The sequence below is a fragment of the Hesperophylax consimilis genome, chromosome 27 (genome assembly GCF_061612785.1).
Source record: "Hesperophylax consimilis isolate HC1 chromosome 27, BYU_Hcon_1.0, whole genome shotgun sequence".
NCBI lineage: Eukaryota > Metazoa > Arthropoda > Insecta > Trichoptera > Limnephilidae > Hesperophylax > Hesperophylax consimilis.
In genome coordinates this window covers 27,873,480-27,895,956 of record NC_142862.1, presented here as the reverse complement: position 1 = coordinate 27,895,956, position 22,477 = coordinate 27,873,480, and the positions used below count along the sequence as shown (strand labels likewise).

Sequence of the window (22,477 nt, the reverse complement as noted above, 5' to 3'; positions counted from 1 at the left end):
TACAACAAGAAAAACATGAACTCCAAGCTAAACTCAACACATCTAGGCATCGACGGCATCAAATCACCGGTATACGTCAGCGAACACCTCACACCAGCAAACAAGGCCCTGCATGCAGCCACGAGGATTAAAGCGAAAGAAGCTAATTATAAATTCGTGTGGATCCGTAATGGTAAAATTCTCGTTCGCAAAGATCAGGGGTCTCCAAACTTTTCAGCCGGAGGGCCACATGACTACTCCAGTGAGTTCAGAGGGCCAAAACCGTTTTAATTTCTAGACACCCATATTTTCTGTCCCAGGGAGGGGGGGGGGGGTTAGACAATAGAACTTTCAAGGATGAAAATATAGCTTTAGATAACGTAGCTTTGAAGATATTTTTTGATACTCGTTTCTCAGACCTTGATATCATTGCGAATCAAATAAAGATTTTTCAAAAAAATCCTCTTGATATATTCGCGCGATACTTGTGGACGCAATGTATTGGTGCCAAGTACCTAGCCGACGAGCATATTTATTTATTCGCACGAAAAAATTCGCGGAGTTTTCGCCCCTTCTGAGCAAGGTCTTAGCCATTAGCTGTCACGAGTCCTTGATGACACTGGTCATTAAATGTCGCGGGCCGGATGGAAGACACTGGCGGGCCGGATACGGCCCGCGGGCCGTAGTTTGGAGACCCCTGGCAAAGATGAACACTCTGCGCATGTAGTGATGATCCGCAACCAGGACTCGTTTGCTTCGCTTGTCTGATTCCTACCGTATTTTGTCTAAATTTCAATTGGTATATGTATATTATGTGTATGTATGTACAATGTACATGTATGCACCTTACAGTGTTCTATTATTCTTTACTTACAGTGTTCTTATTGTAATATGTTGTAATAACTATGAAGCATATTATTAAGCATGTTGTGTTTGTCTGTAATTGGTGATAATATCAACCACGTTAGATGAAACTGTATTTGCGAGAGATTTTGATATGAATCGCTGTTGACAAACCTAAAAAAAAAGACCGAGTTGTTTGGCGGTCCGTCCTCTCAGCCTACCCCTGCGGAGAAACGGTGTGATGGTTAGTTAGTTAGTTAGTTAGAAAAATTAATGGTGACTATTCGATTTATGGCGTCAGGTATGCATTCATTGGAGATATTAATTTGCTGTGAAGTTTTATAGCTGACCCATCAGTTCGTGAAGTCGAATACTAGAACCATTATCCCACATTTACACAGGTATTTTTTAAACTGTTATATCTATTAGTCTCCATAGATTATTGCAGTGTATTATTTCATAAAGCTGTTCATGGAGACAAGTAAAAAAGTCCCGAGGAGCAACGGCAGAAAGACCGAATCTTACTGTCGGTGTTGCAGATTTCTGTTTTACCATCCCGACAGTGACTTGGTAAAAATTACGGTAAGCGACTTATGGTGTCGTTTACATTGGTAAATTTGTCGTAAGTCGCTTACGTGAGCAACTTACAAGTGTAAGTTAAGCCTTAGATAAGTCTTAGATAATTTTTAGAAACGTTTCAATAAGTTTTCGTTAATTCTACGATAATTTTCCATTAATTTTAAGATAAGTTTTAGATAAGTTTAGATATAAACTAAGTTTTTAGATAAGTACAGAAAAATATAAACTTGGTTAAATGCGTTACCTTGATAAATTGTAGAAGTTCTGAAGTCCAATTAAGTGAAACACTTTAGGCACTATTCACTGGCACTTGTATGTTTTAAACCACACTTTTAAATTACACTGAAAAGTTTTACTAGCGAACAAGAAACACTGTGATCTTTACTTTGTAAACAATGAAATCTGCAAAAAAACACTACAAAATTTTAAATATTGCACTGGAAATTATGAATTGGATTAAATGATGTTATTTTAACAGTAATCAGATAATAATAATAAATAACTATGACAAAACAGAACGTGATTGATAATGTTTTAAATTAGGTTAGGTTTGTGTGTTCTTTTTCGCCACTTTTCTTCTTTCCACCTTTCTGTTTTGTTATAGAACCAATTTTAACACACTCCTAAATAATTAAGAAAATAACACAGCTATTAAGAATTAATTATTATTTTTATTATTCGAGTTTAATTTCTTTTCGTTCGTCTGATATTAAAGAACACACAACCACTATATATCCACATTCTTACATACTTACTTACCTTGAGAAAAAAATACGCTCATTAAACAAATATTTACTTATCGTCAGATCTATCAACAAAGCTAATATATACTTATCATCAGATCTATCAACATAGCTAAATATATACTTATCAGATCTATCAACAAAGCTAAATATATCTCGTACTTATCATCAGATCTATCAACATTCCAAAATATATAATTATCGTTAGATCTATCAACATGGCTAAATATGGAATCAATTCCTAACTAATCAACTGACCGTCACTCATAGACTAAATACGACATACATCAATGCCGTCACGTCATTTTCCAGGAGGTAGGCAGAGAGGGTGCACCGTCACACAAAACTGACTTGGCACACACTCCTTGCTTCATTCGTATTCAAAAATATTACTCTGGTTATCTGACTCTTAATATGACCCGATTACTTGATCATGTCATGTCTTCATCGGTAACCGCACAGTGACAGTTCAACACACCTTTAATAAAGTGATATAAGGTCATTTATTTATTTATTAACGGACATCGTCCAAATTACAAAATAATAACACGAAAACAATAAAATGAAAAATACAGGATTAATAATAGAAAAATACAAAGGTACATGAAAGCAAAGACATAAGGCAGATATAATATAAGAAAATAAAGTGACAAGTCGAATCAAGTCAAGACTACGCCGTGGGTCAGGACCACAGGACACTTATAATATTCCGTCACTTGTTTAGCGACTGGCAAAAACCATTCAGACTTATCCCAAAAAAGTTAAGGTTTTGACTTGAGTTGACCAGTCTACACATTCTGGACAATGGTGAATAATATCCATAATTTGTCGAATGATGGTTGAGGAAGAGCAGTTCATTATTTCTGAGTCTTTGCGAGGAGATATTGAAGGGAATGAGTTGCAGTAGAGCAGGTGAATAAATAATACCATTTATAATTTTGAAGAAGCAAATGAGGTCATTTCTTTCCCGACGGACTTCCAAAGGAGAGAGGTTTAGAGTTAGTTCAATTTCATCATATGAGTATTTGCCTTTTTCTAAACCTAGCCTCCTAGCAATCCCTCTTAAGAACCGATGTTGAACAGATTCAATGCGTCGAATGTGGACAGCATAAAAAGGAGACCAGATAACATGAAAAATGATGAAACAAAAACTAGGTTAAATAGGTTAGGTTAGGTTTTTCATCATTACTTTTTAAAGGTTTGTTGATTTATCATGGAACCATCTTTTTCGGTCTTCCCCGACTTCTACTACCATTCACATTTGCGTCTTATAATCTCCTTACACACGTTTCTCCGTCAATTCGCTCTACATGTCCAAACCCCTTTAAGTGTCCAAACACTTTTAAGCGTCCCTTTCTTAATATATTTGTCATTACGCTTGCATCACCCTTGTAAACTCTCCAGATATCCACCTTTGCAGGACGATCAAATATGGTTTTACCGCAAAAACGTCTCAGGGATCTCGTTTCTACGGAATGCAGTCTACCAGTTCCATGTCTCACTACCATGATTCAGTGTTGGTATCAGCACTCAATCGTGGACTGATATTTTATAATAAGTATCGGATTTTCTCAGAATTTTCTCGCATTAGGACCAGCGGCGTAGCTACCTAGGGGCTACGCGGGGCAGTGCCCCGGAGCCCTCAAGCTCAGGGGGCCCTCGAATCCTTACCAGAAATCTCGATCGAACTGAACTTTTGGAAATTTCTCCCATTTTCAAAATAAATATGACAGGTTGCAACTTGCAACCCCACTTTAATCATGACAACTCAGTTGAGAGAAATTCAAAAGTTATGCCTAGGGAATTCCCCTAAATTCTTTCTGTAGGTTGGCAGTGTCAATTTGACGGATAGTGATATGTGCGTCATTCCCCAACGACACTTGTAGCGTATTAAAATATGGATAAAAAGAAGAAACCCAGTGGTGCATTTAAACGCAAACAACACCAAGAAAGAGAAGATAGTAAACAAAAATTTCCCAAAATTGAGTTTTTTAGTCAGCCTTCTTGCAAGTACATCTGTCCAAAATATTTCTATTGATAGTGACTCAAATAATGTGGTAACTGCAGTGTTGGTTGAGAAGCCTACTGAAGAAGATTCGACAATTATTGCAGTTGGAGATTCCTCCACCGCCGATCATGTGAACGTGGATGATGTTTGCATGACACACATAAGAACGAAGGGTTTGGAGCATAGACATATGAATATTAGGTAGACCTGCCCTAAGTGATTAAAAGCGTATTATCCCCACTCCCCATACCGGTTCCATTGAGCCGGCTGGGCTCGCGTACGGCCTCAAGTGATATTTGAAAACGTGACGTCATCATTCTTGTGCGAACTATGGTCGAGGCATCATCGGTTCATTTTACGAAATAACACGGCAAAATGTTTACTTGTACTATGAAAACTGGTAAAAATAGATGCGAAAAAAGAGAATAAACCCAATTTTCGTATTACATTCCATATATAAGCATTATTTTATTTTATTTTAAGCATATTCACATCGTATAATATGAATCAGTTGTTACTATCACATCGAGAAACGTCTGGACGCGAAACACAAAGCTGGTTGGTTGCTGGGAAGTAAATTATGAACATTTATAAAAGTGTCTTAACTAAATACTCTGAAACTAACTACGACTCTGAATATAGAAGCTGCCTTACTTTGCCGAATTTGGACTTCGCAAATTTGTTCATAACGTGGCGAGTAATTTGCGCTCCCATGTAAAAATGTCTATTCATTCAAAGCAGATTTTACTTTTAAGAAGTAAATGGTGATATTATAATGCGAGATGCCTATTTACTGTCAGATTGATTTATTGACGAATCACAGTCATCTTCACTCCCTTCGTTCTTCAACAGTTGATTTTACCCGTCGCCTTTATCTTCTCGTCTATTAATTCCTATGTCTGTGGTTTGGAGGAACCACGGACCTCTACATTTTTCGAAAATGTGCACGACAAATCTTCTTATGACTTGGGAAACTTCACGAACAAAATATTAAGTAAAATATTAACGAAAAACGTCAAATCTTAATATGGGGCCTTTACAGCCTTCAGGACCTTTTCCAACAGACATCAACCAGAACAAAAGGTGTTTTTCAAAATCGTACTACTTTTCGTGTTCTAAATATGGGCCAGTTAATCGTTTTTGGTTGTGTTATTCCAAAATACTAGACGCTGCCTATTGTCAACCCTGCTGGTTATTTGCTTCACAAATGAATAATGTTTGGTGTACGGGAATTCGAGATTGGAAGCATTTATCAGGAAGAATTAAACAACACAGTTGTTCGAGTGGCCATTCGGAAACATGTGCTGTGTATGAATTTTGAAAAAAAAACGATACTAATACTATCGACAAGGAACTTGAAAATGAAATTCGCAAAGAAGCATCATTTTGGAAAATGGTTCTTCAGAGGTTATGCGATATCATACTTACCCTAGCAAAGAGTTCTTTGGCTTTGAGAGGACATCAAGAAGACTTAAGTCAGGAAGGATTCCACGGAAATTTTCTGTCCTTTGTAGAGCTTGTCGCCCGATATTATCACATTTTGCGGCAAGTTTTGGATGTGCCCAAAGGTAATAATAATTATTTCTAAGTTTTTTTAATCGTTTTATTTTGTTTATAATTATGAACTGTTTAACTTGACTTGACTTTTTTGAAATTGTGTTTTTTTATGTTTTTAGGATCTACAAGATATCTGAGTGCAACAATTCAAAATGAAATGATTGAGAGCTTGGGGACCAAACTCGAAACCCATCTACTAGAACAAATTAGAGCGTCACCGTTTTTTGCCATCATAATGGATACGACACAGGACATATCGAAGGTAGATCAGCTAAGCATTGTTGTGAGGTATGCAGTAATAACCAGATCGGAAAATGGACAGCCAATTGATATAGAAGTTAAATAAGTGTTTCTAGGCTTTTATGGAGCCATCAAACATGGCACAGTAGATTTAGTCAAGGCTTTAGTTTTAGTCTGGCTAAGTCCTCCATCACAACACAAGCAACATTTTCGGCTTTCTGTGGTGGTAGTAGGAGATTTTCAAACATTGTTGGGTTATTCGTAACCCGGGAATGTTTGTCTTTCTTTTAAAAAAAAAAAAAAAAAGTGACAACATTATTTATCGACAAAAATATTGATTTAAAAAAAGGTGTGGGTCAAGGCTATAATGGAGCCCGTGTGATGAGTGGTGTACAAAAACATATTAAGGATATCCAGTCTAACGCAGAGTACGTACATTGTGCCACTCATTATTTAAATTTGGTGATAAATGATGCCGTTAGCAGTTGTGTTGAAATACAGATTTTTTTCGCAACGTTGCAAGATTTGTATAACTTTTTCGGAAACAGCATCAAACGTTTTTTTAAATTTTTTTTATAGTGAATACCTCACAAAAGTCCCAACTGCTCCCGTCTGAAGCCAGTGAGACTATGGCATCCCCAATTGGGGGATGTTGTGAGGCTGAAGGTAAGTGGGGAAGGGAAAGAGGAAGGTGGGGAAGTACCTGGCTATTCAGATCTAGTCACTAAACACGGCTAAAGCCATTTGGAGCAACGTTTCAATTCTGAATGGTGGTCTTACACCAGGGCGATACTGGTAGTATCTTCCACTCTGGAACGTGCCGCAAATATACTAAATATTATTTTAATTAATTAATTGTGAAATAACACAAATTAATAAAATAAAATGTGTTTGCGCACGCCGGGTTCGAACCCGCGACCTTCGGAATGGCAGTCCAATGCGTTACCACTGGACTATGCCGGCCGTCAAACGTTGGGATCTACTGTTGAGATTCACCGGCGAATCGGACACCACTCTAAAAAAACTAAATCCGACTAGATGGTCCAGTAGGGTCAATACGATATCTGCAATAAAACTTCGTTATTTTGATATTATCAAAGCATTATCAGAAATAGTTCTAAAGAGTCCTAATAAAGATGAGCGTAGTGAAGCAGAGAGTATTAAAACAAAAATGCTAAATTTCGAGTTCGTGTTGCTTTGCGAATTCATGCACAGTGTATTGAACGACATCAATTATGCATCCAAAACTTTACAAAAATGCGACATCAATTTGGGCGAGGCGAGTAAAGTTTTAGCAGAGACCAAAGCAAAGTTGCAAATTTATAGAAATGATTTCGAATTATTCAAGTCCAAAGCCAGTGAAACTGCAAGAAAATATGATATTGATACCCATTTTCAAGAAAAAAGGCAAAGTTAAAAAACATTTTGATGAATTAGCTGCTGATCACCGATTTCCAAACCGAGAAAAAATATTTAAAATTGAGATTTTCAATAATGTACTAGACACAGTAATATCTCAATTAGATACACGTTTTATTGGTATGAGTGCAGTCTGTCATATATTCGATTTTCTAACACCAACATTTTTATTACATGTTGATGAAGCAACTTTATTACAAAAGTGTGACGAATTCAAAGAAAATATTCAGATATACAAATATTTACCATCTAGTTTTACCTCAACTAACTCAAGCATGGATTGTTCACCAATTATGTAAGGAAATAATGAGCAAATATGGAGTGCTAGAATACGACCTAACGGAAGTATTTACAGCAATGTTATTATTCTTTACAATTCCTGTCACTTCTGCAGCAGCTGAAAGGTCATTTAGCAAATTAAAAATAATAAAAAATTATTTAAGAAATAAGATGGGCCAAACTCGACTCCGACATTCATCGCTAATAGCAATTGAAAACAAAACCGCAGCAAGCCTGTATTTAAACGAAGTCATTGATACTTTTGCGAAAACTAAAGCTAGGAAAAAATTGTAAATATAATTGTTATTTAGTCAGTTGGTAGGCCCGACCTTTATATAATAAACCCTTGAATCTTCTCTATTTCGTTTTATTAGCCAAACCTACACCAGGTATTAATTGTAATTTATGTTGTTACTGTTTAATATTTTTATAACCTGCCCTGCAGTCTGCAGTGTACAAAAAACAGCTTAAGTAGCTTAGCATTTTTTAAGTGTTTTTATATTTCATATTTTTATTTGATAAAACCTAATCAGTTTACATAGCAGTGGGGCCCCATTTTTTTTAATTTGCCCCAGGGCCCTTGGTTACCTAGCTACGCCACTGATTAGGACTACTCACTAGGGCGGAACGAATTTTTTTTTCTAATTTTTATTTGGAATAGTTGTATTGAGTTGCCAATTGCCATCAATTACCTCAATTAAAAATATAAATAATATCAGACAACGGTAAAAGCCCCCGCCAAGACATCGAACATTTACCAAAACGACAGTTTAGGGGCTATTTGCGCGGCCTACAAAATAGTACAGAATTTATTAAAATAGGTTTATTTTATTTAATAACATTTTCAAATATAGTTAACTAGCTATTGCAATCAAATATTTCTTTATTTTAATATACTTTGGCGCTGTGACAGAGGAGCAAAGTGCGGGACGAAGCGGGGGGCGGCACCTGACAATCTACGAAATGCAGTGTTTTGTTTAAACTGGTGTCGATAATTGTCTCAAAGTGAAAGGTTGCGCGTCAATTATATTCACGAGTACTTATTGATAAACGTTTTTTAAGTGAATTAACATGACTTCTAGAAAACAAAATTTAAAATGTCCGATATTTGGTGTAAGTGCAGAGATGAAAGAGAATATCCTACCTACGAATGAAAAAGTGATGAAATTCTACGAATGGGTTCGATAAGACTTAAAAATAAGGAATAACACGACAAAAGAACCTACGTTTTTGGAAATCGTCGAAATAGTTTGAACAAAAATTGAAGAATTGTGGATAAAATCTTTATTCCAATTGTCACACACAAAAGAATCTTACAGTTACTAAAAAGTTATCACTCAAAGTGTTATAATTTGAAAAAGTCTTTGAAGAAACATAAGGAAGAAAAGTTAGAAGAGTTCAGAGTACAAAGTAGAAAGATTTTTGACATAGCTGCAAGTAAATATCAAGAATTTGTACTTGTTTGAGCGAAAAAAAAGTGCCAAAAGAGGAACAAATGTTTTTAGAAGACCAACGCACTGACTGACTTATGGCTTTAGGAAGAACGGATCTTATCCAGAGTAAAAAATTGCTGAATAGAAGATTACGCACTCTCAACCAAGAAATGAGGCATAATAGATAGGATAAAACTAAGAAGAATAAGACAGAATGAGACGCGAGCAAATTTTAACCGAAGAAAGTGTAACAGAAATTCCTTTATTATATTTCGATGGAAGGATAGACAAGACGGCTAAAACTGTTTTAAAAAGATCGAAGAGGCTTAGAGTGATTGTACAAGAGGAACATATTTCGATTATAAAAGAACCAGGTAGGTACTGTTTATGTTGGGTATGGGGTTCCAACATCGGGCAGCGCAAGAAATATTGAAAGAGCTATCCGCTTTTTAACGACTGAAAAGATATTACTAGATCAGGGGTGTCAAACTGGATATTCTTAAGGGCCGTTTATAACATTTGGCGTGTGTAAGCGGGCCGGACTCAATATTTAAAAAATAAAACCCATACTTAATTGTTAAAATCTTTATTTAGTTAGATACCTATTTATTATAAATTCAGTAAGTTAAAAAGAAGGGTAACAAGGTAAATTATCTTGAGCCGGACACCTGACTTCTCTTGTTTTTGACAAGTTCATTGATGTCGGGTGTCATATTCGTCGTAGTTACTTTTAGAATCGATTGGAGATTTTCATCCGTAAGCCGTGAGCGATGTTTGTTTTTATTTATTTTCATAACGGAAAACATCTGCTCGCATAAATACGTACTACCAAACACACACAGGATCCGTGCCGCATGATTTCTTATACTTGGATAGTTATTCAAACTCTTGAAATATTGTGTATAAAATGTAGTAACATTAACTTCCTTAAATTTATCCTTTACAATGCTGTCGTATTGGAGATCTATCAATTCCATTTGCAAATGAATTGGTGCCAGTGCAGCATCAAAAGTAAATGGATTGTTGAAAAGTGGGAATTCCATTTTATGCATTTTGCGAAAATCTTCAAAACGACTGTTAAATTCTGTTATCAGATTCAGCAAAAGTTGAGAATACTCATCCAATTTTGTCTGGTTCACTGTGCCAAATGATTTCACGTGAGGGAAATGATCGAGTGTTTGGTTTTTTATGTGAATTTCCCACAGTCTTAATTTTGTTTCGAAGGCTTGTAAATGCGAATACATTTGAGTGACGATCAAGTCTTTACCCTGTAACTTTATATTGAGGTCATTCATGTGTTTTGTCATATCTACCAAAAATGCACAATCAAGCCACCAGTCGTTGTCATAATTAATTGGCTTGCCTTTTTCTAACATGAAAGCTTGAATAGGGTCACGTAACTCAAAAAATCTTTCTAAAACTGCCCCTCGACTGAGCCAACGAACTTCCGTGAAATAAGGTACATCGGAATACTTTTCGTCCAAATCTTGTAAAAATTGCCTGAACCGCTTTTGATTTAGACCTCTGCTCCTTTTAAAATTTACTATTTTAATTACCGGTTGCATGACATGGTCCATTTTTAAATATTTGGATGCGAGTGATTCCTGGTGAATGATGCAGTGAATTCCCACAAAATTTTCTGATATTTTCTGTTTTAATTTAGTCACAACACCCGAATGTTTGCCAACCATGGCAGGAGCGCCATCCGTAGTTACGCTGCAAAATTTATTCCAGCCGAGTTCATATTCTACTGTTAAATGCTCAATAGCAGAATAAATATCATTTTCTGTAGTGGTGCCTGTCAATGGAACGCACTTCAATAGTTCTTCACATATTTCAAAGTTACTATTAATACCTCGTATAAAGACAGCAAGTTGAGCAGTATCAATGATATCAGTGCTCTCGTCAATAGCCAGCGAAAAGTGTGTAAATTCCTTAATTTTTTCCTTCAGCTGGGAATCCAAATTTTGAGATAATTCACTTATTCTTGAAGCAACAGTGTTTCTTGATAGCGGAATATTTTGAATGGTTGATTTTTGTGATGGGAATGAAACATCAGCCACTTTTAACATACATTCTTTGATAAAATCACCATCAGTGAAAGGTTTTGACCTCTTGGCGACTTCTAATGCAATAATGAAACTGGATTTTAAGGCGTCTTCGCTTTCAGTTTTAGCTTTAGTGAATATTGACTGTTGGCCGTGAAGGTTAGATTCTAAAGATAATAGTTTGTCCATTCTTATCTTTTCAGTGTAACGTTCAAATTTTCCTTTATGATTCGAATCATAATGTCTCTTTAAATTAAACTCCTTACAAACAGCAATTGTTTGATTGCAAATCAAACAAAGTGATTTACCTTTCCATTCCATGAAAAAATATGCGATTTCCCATTTTGTCTGAAAAACTCTGCACTCACTATCAACTTTACGTTTTTGCGACATTATGCCACGTACCAATATTAGAACTTGAATGAACAACAAACTATGAGTACGTAAGTAATATAAACACTCGACGTGACCCCTCGATGCTAAGGCTTAAATCTGACTGCGCCGGCGACCGGCAACTGCGACCCTAGTGGTGCGGGGTCGGGGGGAGGGGGCGTCGTGAGTACGAGTCGTGCACCAGACCAGCGCCGCCAGCCGGCGTAAGAGAAAAGGTTACGCTCACGCTCGGTGCACGGCGCACCGCGTCCGATGCGCGCGTCTCTTGAAATTAGACTGTAAATCAATCGTTTGCAATTTTAAACACGCGTAGGCATCGACTGTCCTCTGAATATCTAAAATCTACAATGAAAGAGTGCGGTTCTGTCCTCCGCGACATAATATTGTCACGTGGTAGCGAGCCGTAATGATGGGACCTGAGTGCCTCATACGGCTCGCGGGCCGTATTGATAGGGTCCGAGGGCCGCATGCGGCCCGCGGGCCGTATCTTTGACACCCCTGCACTAGATGGTTTAATGGATGTTGGCTGTGATGGAACAAACACAAATGCTGGGAAAGTGGGAGGCGTGATTTGTCTTTTGGAAAACAGACTATCTCAACCATTGCAATGGATAATTTGTCTCTTACACGCCAATTAGTTACCATTGAGGCATTTGTTTACCTATTTGGATGGCACTACTGCAGGACCTTAATCATTTGCAGGTCAAATTGGTGTTAGCATTAGAGATATGCGAGACGCTGCCGTTGGCCAACTTTGAGAAGATAGAAGGTGAACTACCTCCACAAATATCCACAGATCTCAGTACAGACCAGAAATATTTACAAGAAATTACTACTGCTGTCATAAATGGATCCCTGGTCTCCTGATTTATTACAGAGGAGCCCAGGTAAACTACCCCATGCCCGCTGGTTGACAAGAGCTAATCGCATACTGCATTTGTATATTTCTACAGAAAATCCACAACAAAATCTAGTGACTTTAGCAACGTTTGTCGTATAATCATACGCTCCTGTCTGGTTTGCTATCAAAACACATTCATCCTGCAAAGATGGTTCAAATCATTTATGGAAGCTCATTAACAGCACTAGATATTTGTCCAACGAGTTGTTAGCGATAGTGGACCCTGTTATAATTCGAAACAGTTACTTTGCTCATCCAGAAAACTTGTTGTTGAGTATGATAACAGATTCACGTAAGCACATTAGAGAACTCGCTGCAAGACGCATTTTAAAGGCTCGTCAAGTTAATAAAAATTCTGTTTCGCGCATGTTTAAGGTGTCAAAAGTGGACTTAAATGCATGTTCTTACATAGACATGATTGACTGGCAACAAAATAAATACGAACCCCCAATACTGATGAATATTTCCGATGAGCAGTTACAAGATTTTATTGAAAATGGAGAAGATACAGTGTTGGAGTTTATGAGACTGCCTTGCCACACCCAGGCTGTGGAAAGATCTGTAAAAATTGTGACAGAAGCAGCTTTAAAAGTATTTGACAAAACAAGACGAGAGGGATTCATAAAATCTAAATTAGCATCTCGAAAACTCATGCCAAAGTTTGAGCCAAAAAAGGATTTTTGCTATAAAATGATTTTATTCATACCAACATAACTTTCTAAACCTGTGTTTACTTTTAAAAAGAATATTTTTATTAATTAAAATCTACTTTTATTTTGTCATTTAATGCATAATATATTATATTTACTTATTATTTTGTTTATAGGGTGTTTAATACAAAACGTCTATAAAACCTTAAAAAATAAAATTTCAAGTCTATGGCGGAACCTCAAGATGTCGAGCTAGAACTTCCAAATTGAGAAGTGTTATTTAGAATTAGGTACATAAAGCAACTTTTACCTGGGGATTCGAACTTTGACAGTTGAAGAACTCACTTGTCTTTTTTCCGTTCGAATACGAAAAAACCTAATTTTATTGCCTTTTGTCGGTTAAAACTATATTTTTTGTCCTCTTTGAGTGCCTTTATTGCTGACCAAGTCCAGTAAGTGTTATTTTATATTAATATACATTCCTTTTGCCCCAATGGCCTTTGCCATGGGTAAAAAACCACCAGATCCCGTCCCCCCTGATCCTGACCCTGTTAATTTTGATAATGACATTGCTAGCGAGGTTGAAATAATGACTGATTCCTCTACTCCCAAAAAACGAAAAGTTAGCGTCCTTCCGAAAAAGGAATCTTCTCAGGTTACAGTTCCTGTAGAGACTGTCGCTCCTCCACTCGCTTCACTGTACCCGACTTCAGCAAAAGCCCCCTTCATCGTGTATGTGCAAAACAACACACAAGGCCACTCACTGCATCCCCTTGATTTCGGTAAATTTGTAGGAAAAAAAACCATTTGGCATTTCCCCAGGTGGTATCAGATCCGAAGGAAGATTCCGCATTGTGTAGAGTTCACAACTGAACTCAATGCCAATAAATTTATAAATTCCGTTGACTACCTCTCTGCCAAAAAATACAAGGCTTACATCCCTTCATTTAATGTCTCCCGCATGGGTCTAGTGAGAGGTATCCCCACAGACCTATCCGAGGAAGAACTCATCACGGAACTTATTATCCCAGCATCTTCGGGGAAAGTTTTAAAGACTAGGCGGCTGAATTATAAAGATAGAACTTCCGATTCTATAGTTTGGAAACCCTCCCAAACTGTAGTTCTTACATTTGAAGGCCAATCTCTTCCCTCTCATATGTACCTTTTCCACAACTCTCTCCCAGTGGAAATTTATTCATACCCGACAATTCAGTGCTTTAACTGTTGTCGGTTCGGCCATTCCAAGCAATCATGTCGTTCTTCTCCTCGCTGCTTTAAATGTGCAGAAAGTCATTTAGCAGAGCAATGCCCCTCCCCTTCCAATCCCCCTACTTGCATCAACTGCTCAGGCTCTCACACAGCCATAAATCCATCCTGCCCCGAACTTTCACGCCAAAAAAACATTAAAAGTTATATGTCTTCCAATAGCGTATCATACTTCCACGCTTCTAAAATAATAGCTCCCTCTAAAAAATCTTTTGCTGAAGTCGCCTCTCAACCCCAGTTAACTCAAAACATTATTCCTCCAAACTCGTCATACAGGAAGACTGTAATGACAAAATCTGCTTCTCGTCCTCTTAAATCCCCCGGATATGATCATCTCGGCCATAACTCCCAGCTCTTGTTCCCAAATGGTAACATCAACTCCCCATTTCCACAAAATACCGTCTTTCCTAACACCAATTCTTTGAACTGCAATTCCTTTATCCCTGATTCAAATCCCAATTCCTCAAACAACATCATTTCTAATGACAATTCTAATATTATTCAAACTCTCATCATGTTACTTATTTCTATAATTAATAATAATAATTCCCTACCGTCCAACGCTGCCTCTATACTCTCCTCCTTAAATTCTCTTGTTTCCAATGGCTGCCCTGACAGCAGGGATTCTTCAGTGGAATTGTAGAAGCGCCTCCTCCAATAAGGCTGACCTCATCCGCCTTCTACAATTACACACAATTTCTATTGCTGCCATCTCTGAGACTTGGTTTAAACCATCTCAGCTCTTCAAGGTGAGTGGCTACCAATGTCTGCAGGACGACCGCATTGATGGGAAGGGTGGTGCAGCCCTTCTAATCAAAAACTCCCTGTCCTTCACCCCTATTTCCATTAAACCCCCAGATTCATCCTTCCAGTTAGTGGCAGCTACTGTCTCTAATATTACGTTTGTATCCCTCTACATTCCCCCTTCTACCCCATTTGACATTTCATTATGGATCCACATGTTTAGAAAAATATCTTCTCCCCTGGTCATTCTGGGTGACTTCAATGCCCACTCCCCTCTCTGGGGTTCTTCATCAACGGATCCCTCAGGAATTAAAATAATTGACCTTATGGACTTGTGCCTTCTAAATGACGGATCCCCAACAAGGTTAAGTCTACCTGGGCAGAGCCCTAGTGCGGTGGATATAACTCTTTGTTCCCCAAGTATATATCCAATAATTTCCTGGAGAACTTCATCAGACCCCTGCGGCAGTGACCACTATCCAATTATTATAAATCTGGCTCAAGGGTTAAATACTAACCTCTTTAAAAGAAAGCCAAAATTTATCACAAAAAAAGCCGACTGGTGCCATTTTAGAGAATCTGTCCAGGGTCACACCCTTTCCCTGCCTACCCCTTCTTCAGATAACTGCACCTCCTCTTACAAATCTTGGTCTGATTCCATTCTAAAATCTGCAGACAAGTCTATTCCCAAATCATCCCCTGTAGGCACGAAGGCTCACCCTGCCCCCTGGTGGGATGAAGAATGCCTTCGAGTGCTGAAGGAGAGGAAAGCGGCCAATAAGATATACTGCCAACAGATGACAATGGAAAATTTCTTGAAAGCCAAGAATGCCCAAGCTGTTGCTAAACGTACATTCCGTTTTAAAAAAAAAAACAGCTGGCGTAATTTCTGCACTAATATATCCCCTGCTACTCCGGCGGGGGAGGTTTTTTTTTTTTTTTTTTTTTTTATATTTACTCCACACAGGAGGCCCTGAAGAAAATAATTTCCCTCAGGGCCTATGTCATCTTTGGGGATGCTGTGTGGAGGGTCTTTTTGTGGAGAGGAAGGAGTGAACATGGGTCTTGAAGAGTCCCATGTTGTAGGAGGGAGGAAACACAGAGGCCGGCAGTTCGTTCCACAGCCGAGCTGTTGAACTTAAGAACGAATCATAGAAGCGACCCGTTCTCATGTGACAAGTGTCAACTGTGTACAAATGTTGGGCGCGCGTTTGGCGTGTATCCCGACTACGCACCGGTGCCGAAGGGATCAATGACGCTAGTTCCTCAGAGCATCTTCCATTGTAATACCGATAGAACAAGGACAGCATACCTACCTGACGCCTGTGCTCTAAAGATTGCAGTCCGTTTGTTAAGATTGGGGAATCTATCAAACGGACCGCCCGTTTCTGCACAGAGTCAAGGGTTTTTTTCAGGTATTTTGGGGCTCCAGACCAGAGATGGCTGCCAAATTCGACAGTAGGGCGCACTTGCGATTTGTACAGGGTGAGCAGTTGTGTACTATTAAAGTATCTGCGGGCCCTGTACAGTACGCCCAGCTTCTGAGAGGCCAACTTTACTCTAGCTTCGATGGAGCCCCCGTACCTGAGCTGGTCACTTATAGTTACACCAAGCATATCAATGGAAGGCCTGTTCGGAAGATTGCTTCCGTTGAAGGAGACTAGATTATCATTTGGATCCCTTTTAGACGTAATCAGACAGGATTGGGTCTTTGAAACATTAAATTCGACGAGATTATTTTTACCCCAGGAGGAAATACTCTCGAGATAACCGTCCATTCTCTGCTTCAAAGCCCTCCGAGCCGTTGGAGTTTGTGTGCCCTTTGGGGGCTTGTCAAACAAAAAGCTATCATGAACTGTACTGTCATCCGCGTAACAATGAATCGGTGCACATGTCAAAAGGTCATTGATGTGCAACAAAAACAAAGTCGGAGACAGAACCGATCCCTGTGGGACGCCAGCATTTATGGAGTGCGAGGAAGAGGTGAAACCGTCAGCAACCGCCTGAATCGACCTATCCCTTAAAAAGTCAGCAATCCACGTACACAGGGATGCGGGAAGTCCGTAAGAATGCAATTTGTTGACAAGTCCTCGGTGCCAGACCCGGTCAAAGGCCTTGGATATGTCTAGTGCGACCGTTTGGGTCTCACCGTGACGTTCCAGGCACCGCCCCCAAACATGCGTCACATACGCGAGAAGATCACCGCACGAGCGGTTCCGCCGGAATCCGTATTGACGGTCGTTGATAATTTTGTTCTTCTCGAGGTATGTGAGCAGTTTGTCGTTGATCACACGTTCCATCACTTTGGACAGAACTGATGTGATCGCTATGGGGCGGTAGTTGGCCGGGTTGGAGCGGTCACCTTTCTTGGGAATAGGGTGAATTACCGCTTTTTTCCAACCAGAGGGCACAGTGCCACACTTCAGGGACATTTTGAAGAGCTTTGTCAAAACTGGAACTATTTCCGCAGCACACCTCTGCAATACCAGGGCAGGTATTCCATCAGGTCCACTAGCTTTGTTAACATCGAGCCCCCGTATGACGTGGAGTACATCCCGATGCCGGATCCTCAGCTTTTTCATATAGAAGCCGCAGTGAGGAACCGACGGCGGAACAGCACCCCCGTCGTCGAGGGTCGAGTTTTCCGCAAACAAAGTTTGGTCCATGATTCGCAGGTTTAGGTCTTCCCTTTCCCTGCCGAAGTCATCTCACAATTCTGGTATTTGGATTTCTGACTTTCTTAACAAAATTGCTCCCCCTTATGTACCTAATCTTGACGAAGTGCCTGTTTTATCTTACTCCCCAAATTCTTCATCTTGGCTAGATGCTCCATTTTCCATAGACGAGTTAAAAAGAGCCACGGAAGACCTAAAAGACTCAGCTCCGGGCAATGACGAAATCTTGAACATATTCATCCGCCACACTGATGACGATTCCCTTTCCTACTTTCTCTCTCTCATCAATATCTTTCTGGACTCTGGTATTATTCCCCCGGACTGGAAAATTCAAAAAATCATTCCCATTTGCAAAAGTACCAAAGATCCAAGTCTAGGCTCAAGTTACAGACCGATTGCTCTCTCTTCAACACTTTGCAAAGTAGCTGAAGGAATGATTAAGAACAGATTAGACTGGTTTGTAGAGAAAAATCATATTCTTCCTTCTTCTCAGTTTGGATTTAGAAAGGGTAAAAGTACCCTTGACAACCTTTCCTCTCTTGTTACAGATGTCAAATTAGCGTTATCTAAAAACGAATATTGTATTGCAGTATTTTTAGACATCTGTGGAGCATACGACAATGTAAATATACCCATTCTTAAAGAAAAGTTACTGGCGATTGGTATTCCTCCTAAATTGGTTCAATTCATTATCAATTTGCTCTCCGAGAGAACTGTTTTTGTAGATGGATCCGAATCCTCTCCCCACATAAGACAAATATTCAAAGGACTCCCGCAAGGGTCTGTCTTAAGCCCGATACTATATAATATTTACACATACGATCTGGAAAAATCTATTAATTTCATGTGCAACATACTCCAATATGCTGACGACTTAACGTTTTACAAAATATCCGCCAATCTTTTCATCGCAGCATCAGCAATTAACAACGCTCTTAGAAAACTCTCGGCTTGGTTAAATAGTAATGGTCTTGAACTTTCCCCTGCCAAAAGCAAAGTTGTCATCTTCACTCGTCGACGAAAGCTTCCGGATATTCAGGTAATATTTGGCGATGAAGTGATCCCTATCTCGAAGGAAGTTAAATTCCTTGGAATGTTTTTGGACTCCAAGCTTACTTGGAACTCTCATATAAATCACGTTGTTACAAAATGTGAAAGCAACATCAATCCCCTCAGATTTCTAGCAGGAGTGTGGTGGGGATCCCACCCAGCTTCATTAAAACTTCTATACAATGCCCTCATCCGAAGCCATCTCGATTACGGATCTTGTCTGTTTGATCCAATGTCCACTTCAAATTCTCATAAATTAGATAAAATCCAGTCAAAATCACTTCGCCTTGTCTTAGGAGCCATGAAATCTTCTCCAATCAACGCAATGCAAGTGGAATGTTGCGAACCTCCCTTACATATAAGAAGGCGATGCCTGGCAGAAAAATATGTTTACAAAACATGTTCAATAACATCCCATCCCTTGATTCCTATACTTCAATCCTTAAAGTACGAGGTTAATTCAAATCACTTTTGGAAAAATCATACCCCTCCCCTTTTTTATGATCGCTACAACTCTTTCCTGGATTTATCTACAAACACCTATCTCAATGAATCTCTTCCCTTGTACTCATACCCCTATGAAAGCCTTACTTTCTATCCGAAGGTCCATCAATTTATAGGAATAAGTAAAAAAAACATTAAAAACTCAACTCAATTAAATAATGCAGAATTTAACACAATTATTGAAAACAACTGGCCAAATTACATAAAAATTTTCACAGATGGCTCCAAACTCAGTCAGGACTCCCATTGCGGGGCCAGTGTTTATGTTCCTCACAGAAAATTGTGTTTCCCACACAAACTTCCCTAAGAATGCTCCATTTTCTCTGCTGAATGCATAGCTATCATAAAAGCTCTTCAACTCGTCAAATCATTAAATATTAAAAACGCACTCATCCTTTCAGACTCGCTTAGCTCACTACAAAAAATAAGCGCATCCCCACTCAATTCCAGTAGCGACTCTCTAATCTGCTCGACCAGGGACCTACTGCATTCCATGTCACTGGTTCATGCATCAGTGGTCCTAGCCTGGATACCGGGACACCTCGGTATTACTGGGAATGACATGGCTGATTATATTGCTAAGGAAGCCACTGCCCATGGTCCGTTAAGTGATATCCCTATTCCGGTTAGAGACCATTTCCCTATTCTAAAAACTAAGTACCAACTCCAATGGTCTTCTGAATGGAAAAAATCTTCTCTGATAAAAGGTCACCAGTACTCATTAATTCAACCTTCTATTCCTGTTAAGCCCTGGTTTCACAAATACACTACCATGCCTAAAAAATATATTTCTTCCTTAACCCGAATGCGGCTGGGTCACACTTGTTGTCTTAGCCATCTTGCCAGGTTCCACATAGTCAGTTCGCCGTACTGTGATTGTGGGTCAGAGGATACTCTGGACCATAATTTTTTTGAGTGTCCTATCAATGACCAATTTCCAAACTTCATGCATGAATTGGTAAAACTTGATATTAAATTGCCTACCAGTATTCCCTGCCTTCTTAGTTTACACACTCCTGAAATTTACCATTTGTTGGCAAAATTTATTTATAAAAATAGCCTTAATATCTGACCATAATAATAAATATAAACCAAATTTCTTTCACTTTCATTTGTATTCACTTGTTCAGGTTCCTATTTTCATTTATTTTTACTAATCCCAACTCTGCATATTTTGACTGAGTTAAAACACTATTCTTTATGCATTTGTGTATTTTTCTTGATTCTTTTATTGTATTTGTTTATATTCATATCATAGAACTGTTTTAAAAAAAATAATGCTTCTAATTTTGTAAAAATCTGTTCTTTTTAATAACAAAAAATGCCCACTACTATTGTGCACAGGTTCCTATTTTTATAATTTTGTAATTACCCATTATTACCAGCTCTGTATTGTTTTTGTTAAGTTATGTTTATGTTACACCCATGTTATGTTTATGGTAGGTTTATGTTTATGATATGTTATGTTCATGTTATGTGCATGTTATGTTATGATATGTTTATGTTATGTTCATAGTATGTTTGTGTTATGTTTATCTTTATGTTTTATAATCACATTTGTTTACTTCCATAATATGCTGTGTTTGTTTATATGATTGCCAATTTCATAATTCTATTTTTAAAAAACGCTACTAATTTTAGAAAAATCTTTGGTTTAATAACGAAAAGCGCCCACTTATATTGTACACAGGTTCCTATTTTTATAATTTTGTGATAATCTACTGTTACCAGCTCTGTACCATTTATGTTAAGTATGTTATGTTTATGTTATGTTATGCTTATGTTATGTTATGTTTATGTTATGTTATATTTATGTTATGTTATTTTTATGTTATGTTTGGTTTATTTATGTTACGTTATGTTATGTTATGTTGTTTTATCAATGTTGTTTTGTCAATCATGTCAATCTTATCCTGTAATTTGTTGTATTTATTAATAAGAAAAATGTTGTAATGTATGGCCAAGAGCACTCTTAATGGGTGAAAGCCAATATAAAGAATAAAAAAATAAAAATAAAAACTTTTACCTGGTATTCCATTTTCCATTTTAAGATATACAATTCCGTAGTACATTATTTTGTTGTATCTTATAAGGTTTAGCCTGCGTTAGCGATGTAAGCGCCCGTAAATAATCTTTTTACTATTTGATAATAAAACATCGACTTTTCTCTACTTTCTATAAATATAATATGCATGTATTATATATTTATACATGGTGTGGCAAAAGTAATCACCCGATGTTCTTTTGCTGTAATTTTTGAATTTGTGGCTCGAGCAGTGTGCGCCGTTGCACCGTTCTGTTGGAACCACATATTCTCGAGTCCCAATTCGGTAATCATGGCTCTGTTTATAATATAACCTTACTTAATATTTGATGTTATTATTGTAATAGACCGTGAAGACAATATTATATTTCATCATAACCATTTACATGAGTGATAGTTAGATAGACAACGATCTCATTAGATTCCAATATGTATAAAAGAAAGTAGAATAGATAAGAGAAGCATTGTAATCTTGTATTTTTTGCACTCCTTACATCGCTTCCAAACATTCCAACTACCTTTAATCACTTAAAACTGCCACAAAACGGACATAGTTAAGCAAGAAACACTCACTTAACCCTAAATAACACATTTAAACCAAAACTAAACATAAACACACACTAAAAAACATTTAAAAAATATAATTAAAACATGGCATATTTGTTACACTAAATCACTAGGAAAATGACTCAAACACAGAATCAATTCAGATAAAACTTTTTTAACGCGTTTCTATTTATTCAATAACACAAATTTAAACCGTTTTCGATGTACGACTTTTCGAAGGGGTTCACGATAGTTTTACGATCAGTTTGGTTAGAACTTTCGTGAGATTGAAACTTATCGCGGTACAAAAACCCGGCTTAGTGTGGCGATCACGAATAAACAACACGACAGAGCTCACTGGCTGGAGTTCACCATAAAATATACTGACAGCGTTGCCAGGTTCAGATTGCAATATTTCCCTAGATTGGGAGTCGAAATTTCCCTAGATTTCCCTAGATTCCGGGGGTACCACCTAGGCAAATTAAAAACGTCTGTCCGTCCGGGGGGTGGGGGGGGGGGGTTGAGCTTTGGAAAAAAAGTACTTGGTTTTTGTTGATAACTTTCATATATTATTTG

General features: G+C 38.0%; 1 protein-coding gene across 1 annotated transcript in view; it reads right to left on the bottom strand.

The window, feature by feature from the left end:
- The window catches only part of pwn (calcium-binding EGF-like domain-containing protein pawn), a 250,346-nt gene extending 228,084 nt beyond the window's left edge, over nt 1-22,262 (bottom strand). The window contains exons 1-2 of the mRNA XM_089647752.1: nt 21,874-22,262; nt 1,646-1,803 (exon numbers count right to left, since the gene is read on the bottom strand). The gene's annotated coding sequence lies outside the window, so the exon portion shown is untranslated. The remainder of the gene's footprint in view (nt 1-1,645; nt 1,804-21,873) is intronic.
- Nucleotides 22,263-22,477: the final 215 nt, after the last annotated feature.